Source organism: Notamacropus eugenii, chromosome 5, assembly GCF_028372415.1.
Source record: "Notamacropus eugenii isolate mMacEug1 chromosome 5, mMacEug1.pri_v2, whole genome shotgun sequence".
In the NCBI taxonomy this organism is placed as follows: Eukaryota; Metazoa; Chordata; class Mammalia; order Diprotodontia; family Macropodidae; genus Notamacropus; species Notamacropus eugenii.
This window is the reverse complement of record NC_092876.1, coordinates 10,331,921-10,340,229: the sequence shown is the minus strand read 5'-3', so window position 1 is coordinate 10,340,229 and position 8,309 is coordinate 10,331,921.

Genomic DNA, 8,309 nt, shown 5'->3' with positions numbered 1-8,309 from the left:
TCAGACTCCTGCTCTTGATCTCTATGTCTGCCAAGTTTAAATAAGGTTTAGGATTAAGTTTGCCCCAGGGAATGGAGCAGTTTAGGATTAAAATTAAGTTTTAGTTTACTTTTTAAATCTCTCCATTCTCCCCTGCCCCCACCCCCTCCCACCCCACCCCCAACAGAAGTGGTAAAGGACGGTGGGTTCCATTAGTAGCAAGATACCTGTGGTTTCCCCCTTGGATAGATTTTTGATAGCAATGGGGCCAGGGGATGCTCCCTATAGTATGAGAATGACTAAACAGTTTGAATCATGTGATATCTAACAGAAACCTACAAAAGATTCAACAGGTAATTTGTCCCCTGCTACACTACCACCAATTCACTCTTCATTATTGTAAATTGAAAAAAGAAATTAAGGCTAGAAGTGTACGTGTTTATCTTATCATTATACCTGTGTTTTTGTTTCTTTTAAAATGTAGGAAAATCTTTTTCTTGTATCATGTTTAGTCTTGTTTGTAGATTCTGCTACCTTTAAAGATGGGTAAGGTAAAATGGAATTAGCCAGAAAAAGCTACTAAAAAGATGCAGTCAAAGAGTTTAGTATGCTGGAAAAGATTAATGAAGTTTCACACTAGGAACATTTGTCCTAATAAGCAGGACTAACTCGCCCTTTAGACTTATAGTCAGAGATTAGGTTTAAAAAAATTCTGCTAACAACATCTTAATAGATTTTGAAGATTAATTATTTTGAGATTTCAGGGGAGAACTCCTGGGACTTTGGAATTCCAGGAACTCACTGCCTTCTGAAATATCTTAGCGAGTTTGGGGTATTTCTCTATAGAATTTGTTTTAAGGAAAAATTAGAATTAAATTCTGTAAAAGTTTCAGAGGGTAAACAGAACTTAGATATTTTTCCCCTAAAGAATGATAGGGCAATTACATTACTGTAATGAAGGGAAGCGACTCATTTGAAAGTAATCCCATAAATAAAGAAAAAATTGGTATGCTGTTTGCAGCTTAAATTTACCTAGAACTTGACCCTTACTCACCCATGAAAAGAGAAAAGATTGTTTAAATCAGGGAGCAACTTAAAAAAGAGTAAAATTTAATTAGGGAATGGAAAAGTTGGTGTAAACTGAAAAGGGAGGAACCCCCTTAAACCTACTCCAACCCAGCTCAGAGATCCCTCTCTGACCCCCACCCCAGTTCAGAGATCCCCTGTGACTCCTCCAGGTTAGAGACCCTCACCTTCTGAACCTGTTAGCCTTTCTCATCTCACATTAGATTCCCAAATAAAAGTGTTGGACAACAATAGAAAAAAAGCTGGAAAAATGCAGGCAAATCTGAGTTACACGCTGAGAAATTTATTGGCTGTGTGATCTTAAGTAAGTTATCTTATCTCTGTTACCTCAGTTTCCTGGTCTGTAAAGAGTAAAATAATAACAGCACCCACCTCCCAGGGTTATTGTAAGGATGAAAGTGACGCAAAGATGGTGAAATGCTTAGGACAGTGACTGGCATGTGGTAAACACTATCTAAATATTGACTAGTGTTTTTATAATTAATTCTTGATTTGAACATAACTGCTTCATATTTGATAATTGTATACTGGATTTTAGATGTGATTACTACAAAATATCAAAGATTAATGACTTTCAATGCAAGATCGTTTGGAAATGTATTGTTGAATTAATGTCATCTGACTGCTAATACATTTTGTTTCATGTTTTAAATATATGATATTCTGTACGTTATTATTGGGTTTCCAAATTTTTCTTCTATTGTGAAAATAGACAATTGTGTGGGAATGCTGTTAGAAAGGAAAATAACTTTAAAAAAATCTGGATCCTGTTAGATTACAAATTGAGCTGCTGAAAGAAGGTGATAAATATATATTTGAAAGCTGTCACATACTTAATGGGGCATATTTTTAGTGGATGATAATAATAAATTTACTATAATAGAGAATGAGTTTTCATCCTTTGGGTCTCAGGGACCATTCTTTCTAGTGCCATGTTTCCCTCCTGGCCCAGATATGGATCTTCTGCAAGCTAGAGAGAAAGAAAGATGGCAAGAAACTGGATATCCTCACAGTGATCAGGTCAGGTCCCAGTGAGGTTAAGAGCTTATAGGACAGATACAAACCAAAAGAGAAGGGCCAGCAATTAGGTTGACTTGGAAAGTGAGAAGCTCTAACCAGAAAAATAATGTTTCAAATCCTCTCCTTTCCACCCTAAATTTCTCCTTTGGGGACCCAGGAGGAAGGAAGGGGCCTTATGAGCTGAGACCAGAGAGACTTTCATTGAGTCCTTCTGAATTAGACCTCTGTCCAATGCTTTCCCCTACACTTTGTCTCTAATCAACACACTGCCTGATCTAAAAGAGAAGTCTAGGGAAGGTTAAGGAAGGGGAGGGTCCTTGGGAAGGGGAGGCATGGTGTGAGAGACAGCAAAGAGTTGTTTCCACAGAGTTACTAGTTGCTAAAGTTACTAAAATAAGTCAGATAAGAAGATTAGTAGACATATGGACCCAACCAATCAGGAGACAGTTAGTGGCCTTTGAAAAACCTCAAAGTTTTTGATAAAGGGGTCCCAGCCTGGAACCAGCCTGAACTGGTTGGGGAAAATGACCAAGAATGACTGGGAGAAAGCTTTACTTCATTGTGCTTGCTTAATAAGCTTCATGCATATAAGGAAACACACCATGCATAGAATTATTCCTCCATTTTCTGATCATGGGACCCATGTTGAAGCATGTTTAGGAGAGGGGAGCACATCAAGGATGGATAGGCGTGTCCAAAGATTGTGACCCAAAAGAAAACGCACCAATCCATCCTCTGATGGGATAAGACAGAATGCTGAAGGCAGAAGCTTAGGGTGAGGTTGGGGGCTGGGGTTGAAAGCAGGTTTCCTTCATTCAGAAGGATGTGGGTGGGTGAAGGAATCGATAATTAGAGGGGGTCTATTTCCAGGGAACTGTAGGTCTGACTTTAGGTTGGACACCTGGGTTTCCTGGGGACTAAAGAAGTCTGGAAAACTCATCTGAAGTTTGAATGGAGACAAGGCAGTAGTGGGATTGATAGCAGGGCCCAGGGCCTGAGGCCCAGAAAGAAGGTCTATCAAAAAGTCAAAGGCCTGGGATCCACTGGGTGACAAGCCCTGAAGGCTTCCTAGAGGAGGAGTCCTGGATCAAGCAGCCATATGGGAAGCCACTCCCTTTTGAGAAGGAATAAAATTGGTAACTCCCATGAAGTAGCTAGGTGGGGTGATGCACAGAGTGCTCTACCTCAAGTCAGGAAAAACTTGAACTCAAGTTTTGAAGTTTATCTGGCAAACCTTTAGGCACTATTAAAATGGGCAAGGCATAAGGACCGCTGTATTCTGTGATGATGCCAATAGCTAGCACTTCTTTGAGTGATTTCTGAGATTTTTTTATGCTAGACAGAAGCCTCCTAGTCTAAGAATGGTAGGCAATCAATGAGGTATAGTCTATGGGATGCACATTAAGCGCATCCCTCCTTCCACCCACTCACTGAGAACACCCATATCCTCCTGTTGAATTTCAGCCTCAATCTATTCTTCTACTCCTTTGGGATTGGGGAGTTCCCAAACACAAACAGATTGGGATTCAGTTCAGATGTGGAACAGTCAGTCAGGGCTCCTATGTTCACTGGTATTTCTTGATTTTACCCTCTTGTAAGCTTCTGCATATTCTGAATAGATGGTCCAAGTATGCACATGTTGAATTCTATGTTGCTGTTTACAGTATCCTGCTAGAATTTTGAAAAAGTCAGAATTAATTCCCATCAGTGCTAACATTCCAATGACTTGAAGGGTTGGGACATAAAAGAGCTACAGCAATGATGCCGGCAGCCTCCTTAATGAATCTTAAGCTCATCTTGATATATTTTAGGTAACAGAAAATCTTTATCACTCCAACCATTTTCTATTCCCATCTTGACAACTGAGACATTTAAAAATACAATCTTATACTATCTTATCAGTTTAGGGATTTTTCCATTTGTAGAGCCATTCATTCATTTGATTTATGATATTCTAGAAGAGATGTGGGTTTGTGAGGGAAAATGAATTCAATTTGAAATACGTTGAGATGGCGATATCTCTGGGACATCCACTTGGAAATGTCTGGTTGTCAGTTAGTGACATGGGAATTTTTTAAGTTCAAATATCATCTGCATAGGCATGATAATCATATCCTCTGGAACTGATGAAGTCAGTAATAGCATACAGTAGTAGTAGTAGTAGTAGTAGTAGTAGTAGTAGTAGTAGTAGTAGTAGTAGTAGTAGTAGCAGTAGCAGTAGTAGTAGTAGTAGTAGTAGTAGTAGTAGTAGTAGTGATGATAGTAATAGTGGTAGTAGTAATGGTAGTAATAATGATGGGGATGGTGGTAGTAGTAGAAGTAGTAGTAGTGAAAAGAGAACAGTCCCCAGAACAGTACCTTGGGGAATCACTCATGTGTAAGAGGTATGATATGAGGAGCCAGCAAAGTCAATGAAAAAAGAGCAGTCACAAAAGTAGGAGCAGGAGAGAAAACTGTCTCAGAAACCCCACATGGAAACAGTATCAAGGAAAAGGTGGTTAACAGTTTAAAATGTATTGGAGGTTAAGATGGATGCAGACTGAAAAAAAAAAAATACCATCAGATTTTGCAATGAAGAGAAGTTGGTAATCTTGGAGAGAACAGTTTTTGCTGAGTTTTGAGGTTGGAAGCCAGGTTACAAAGTACTGGAAGATTGACTACTGAAGTCCAGCATTTAGAACAGTGCCCCCAGTAGATAATTAATTGCTTAATAAATGTTTGATAGATTACAGGCCAGCTAAGTGGCAGTGTAGAGCGCTGGACTTGGAATCAGTTATTGTTGTTCAGTCGAGCTCTTGGAGACCCCATTTGGCATTTTCTTTGCAAAGATATTGGAAAGCTTTGCCTTTTTCTTCTCCAGCTCATTTTTGCAGATGAGAAAAATGAGGCAAGTGGGGTTAAGTGACTTGCCCAGAGTTATACAGCTAGGAAGTGTCTGAGTCAGGAGTCAGGAAGACCTGAATTCAAACCCAGCCTCAGAAGCTTTCTAGCTATGTAACTCTAGGCAAGTCACTTAACTTCTGTCAGTCTGTTTCCCTATTTGTAAAATGAGGATAATAACAGTATCTTCCTGCTAGGGCTGTTGTGAAAATAAAATAAACCAAAATGATATATATAAAATGTGTCCCATCGTCATGTTTGTCCTTCATTGCCGAAGAAGACCATGCCATCAGAGAAACGATGACTTGACTTGCACTTGACTTTGTTTTGAGTGAAGGAGGGCTGTGCAGGTCACCAGCCTCACTTCTCCTCCAGAGCCATCTGAAGCCAGCGACCTGATACTCCTCAGGGTAAAGGGAGATGGCCCAGGATGCACTGGGAGATCTTGGAGCCTTTAGGCCAAAGTCTTTGCAGGTACTCACTTAGGGTGAGGCAACGCCCATTCATTGAATAGGCCTGTTTAAGAAGTAACTAAAATGTGTCCCAAAGCTTAAGGTACTATACAAATCCTAACTATTATCATTTCAAAGAGATTTGGCTCAGAGGATACATATAGGATGATAACTTGAGGGAAGGGTGTAGATCTGAAAAGACTTTTTAAAAATGAAGAAAGTTAGTAGTGTCTGAAAGCAGTAGGAGATAACCAGTAGAAGTGGCTAGATTGAAGAATCAAGAAGTAGCAGGTCTGATATTCTGTGGTGGTTGTGGGATGCAACCAGCATTGAAGATGAAATTTGACAACGATGAATGGAGTGTTAGGTGTAATAGACTAACCAGGATGTGTATTGAACTGAACGATTTGTAATCAATAAAGTCTACAGAGTCAAAGGAGACCTCCATGGCTGTATAGCCCAACTCATGCATGCAGATCATTGGCTGAGAGCAATGATTTAGTTTTGTGATTTAAGAATTCTTTTATGTTCACAAATCCATGCCACTGAGTTCTGAAAAATATTCTAAGTAGAAGCATACTATCTTTCTCCAGAAAAAGAACTGATTTTGTTTAAATACAGACTGAAGCAGCCTAATTTTCTTTCTCTCTATTTTTCTTTCTTTTTTCTTCCTTCCTTTCTTTCATTTTTTCCCTTTTATTGGAGTCTTCTTGTACAAAATGGAAATGTTTTACATAACTGCACACGTATAACCTGTATCTGATTGTATCCCCATCATTACACACATATAACCTATATCTCATTGGGAGGGGTAAGAGGAGGGATAGAATTTGGAACTCAAAACTTAAAATAAACATGTTTAAAATTTCTTTTAATATTCTAAACATTTAAAACTCATGGTCAGAAAGTGATTTTGGAGGTTTCAAGAGTGAGAGATGGAAGCAACATGGGAGGTGTCAGATCCTCTGAGGTAAATAATTGGTTGGTTCATTAACTAATGCAGTGTGATAGGATATGTGTCTAGTTTTAACTCATACAGATGATGGAGTGGAATAGTAATTTAAATGGAAAGATCTTTCTCATTAATGAATAGGCCCATATGATCTGCTTGGATCACTTGGAAACCTGGGTCCCACAGGAGCTTGTTGAAGAGGCAGAACAGGAAGCGTGGAGTAGAACCAGGAGGAAGTGAGTGGGGTCAGGTCAGAGGGGAAAGAACACAGGCCAACTGACACAGGTCAACTGACACAGGCCCAACTGACACATTGTGACCATTGATAGTGAGAAGGCCCTGGCTGAGGGAGGGGAAGTTTGAGAATGGCTTTGCCTTCTACTGTGATCATGTTTATTAACTTCTTTCTCACCCTCTTTCAAAGGTGCTGGACAAGATTTCATAGTTAGGTGACGTAGGAGACTGGGGAAAAGACAGAGAGAGAAGAGTAAAAATAGCCAGTGGATTCAAAATTAGAAAAAATTGACAAGGAGAGAATTGTTTACTGCTCTATTGAGATCAAGGGTAGATTTTAGAAGCATAGATGGTATTCCAACTAATGAACTATCAGAATGTACCAAGAAAAGGAACTTAATACTAGACAAAATAGAGAAGTAAGAACTGCCCCTACAGATCCTGCTGGACCCTTGCTGTGATAATTTATGGACTCCAGAACCACAGCTGACCCTATATCTGCCCTGCTTCTGGTTATTGTTTCCTTGTTTTGCTTGTTTGTTTTTTTGTCTTTTCATGTTAAACTTGTTTGCTAGATTTGTTTCCTATAGGCTTAGTACCCTCCACCTGCAGATGCCTGACCACTTAAGTCAAATGTCACCTCCTATCCATGACAGTGATGTGTCATCTCTGGACCTGAAGTTGACCAAACTCCAGATATCAGTTAAAGAACTGATCTCTCAAATGGGACCTCTTGGGGCAGGGACAACTCTACATCCAATCTCAGCAGGAAGTAGTTGTGGAAGAAGAGACCTTCACCCCTTACCCCAAGATTTTGGGCCCCATTTGTTGAGGGGGAATGATGGGGTGCTTGTAATACCAGTTGCCTCACTGACCTGTGTAATGAATATGAAAGATCTTGGGGCCCAATGTAATGGTAACTTAAATGGAAAGATCTTTCTCATTAATTAATAGGCCCATATGATCTGCTTAAATCACTTGGAAGCCTGGGTCACATGTGGTGGGAAGAGCTTGCTGAAGAGACAGAACAGGAAGGGTGGAGCAGAACCAGGAGAAAGTGAGTGGGTCAGGTGAGAGGGGAAAGAACACAGGCCAACTGACACATTGTGACAATTGATAGTGAGAAGGCCCTGGCTGAGGGAGGGGAGGTTTGAGAATGACTTTGCACTTTGCTCTGATCATGTTTATTAACTTCTTGGTCACTATGACGGATTTTCCTTTCTGGTTCCGGGATTTGGCTTTCTAGTGTTTAAGTAAATGTTTTTCTTCTGCCTTTTATTTGGAAAGTCTTTTGTATTTTGTGATTGAGAGCTGCACTGGCATATTCATAGTCACAATCAGTGCTGTGAATGTCGCCTTGGTGATACATGGAGTAATAGGCTTTTCTTATCCTCATCTTTCCATATGAGGCCTTTGGAGATCTTCTTTGCCTCTCACTTGGATTATTTCAAAGACCTTCCAACTCTCCAGTCTCTCCCCACTCCAAACCATCCTCCCCACAATTCCCATAAGAATTTTCCCAAGGACATATCAGAATGTCACTCTCCAATGCACAGTCTAATGGCTCCTTGTCACACTAAGATCAGATAAAAACACTCATGTTAGGTGGGGTTTGAGGCTGTTGTTCTCATGGCAAATTCCTAGTTTGCTTCCAGACTCACCTCATTTCAGCTTCTATATAAGGCCTTTCTTGATGTCCCTAGAAG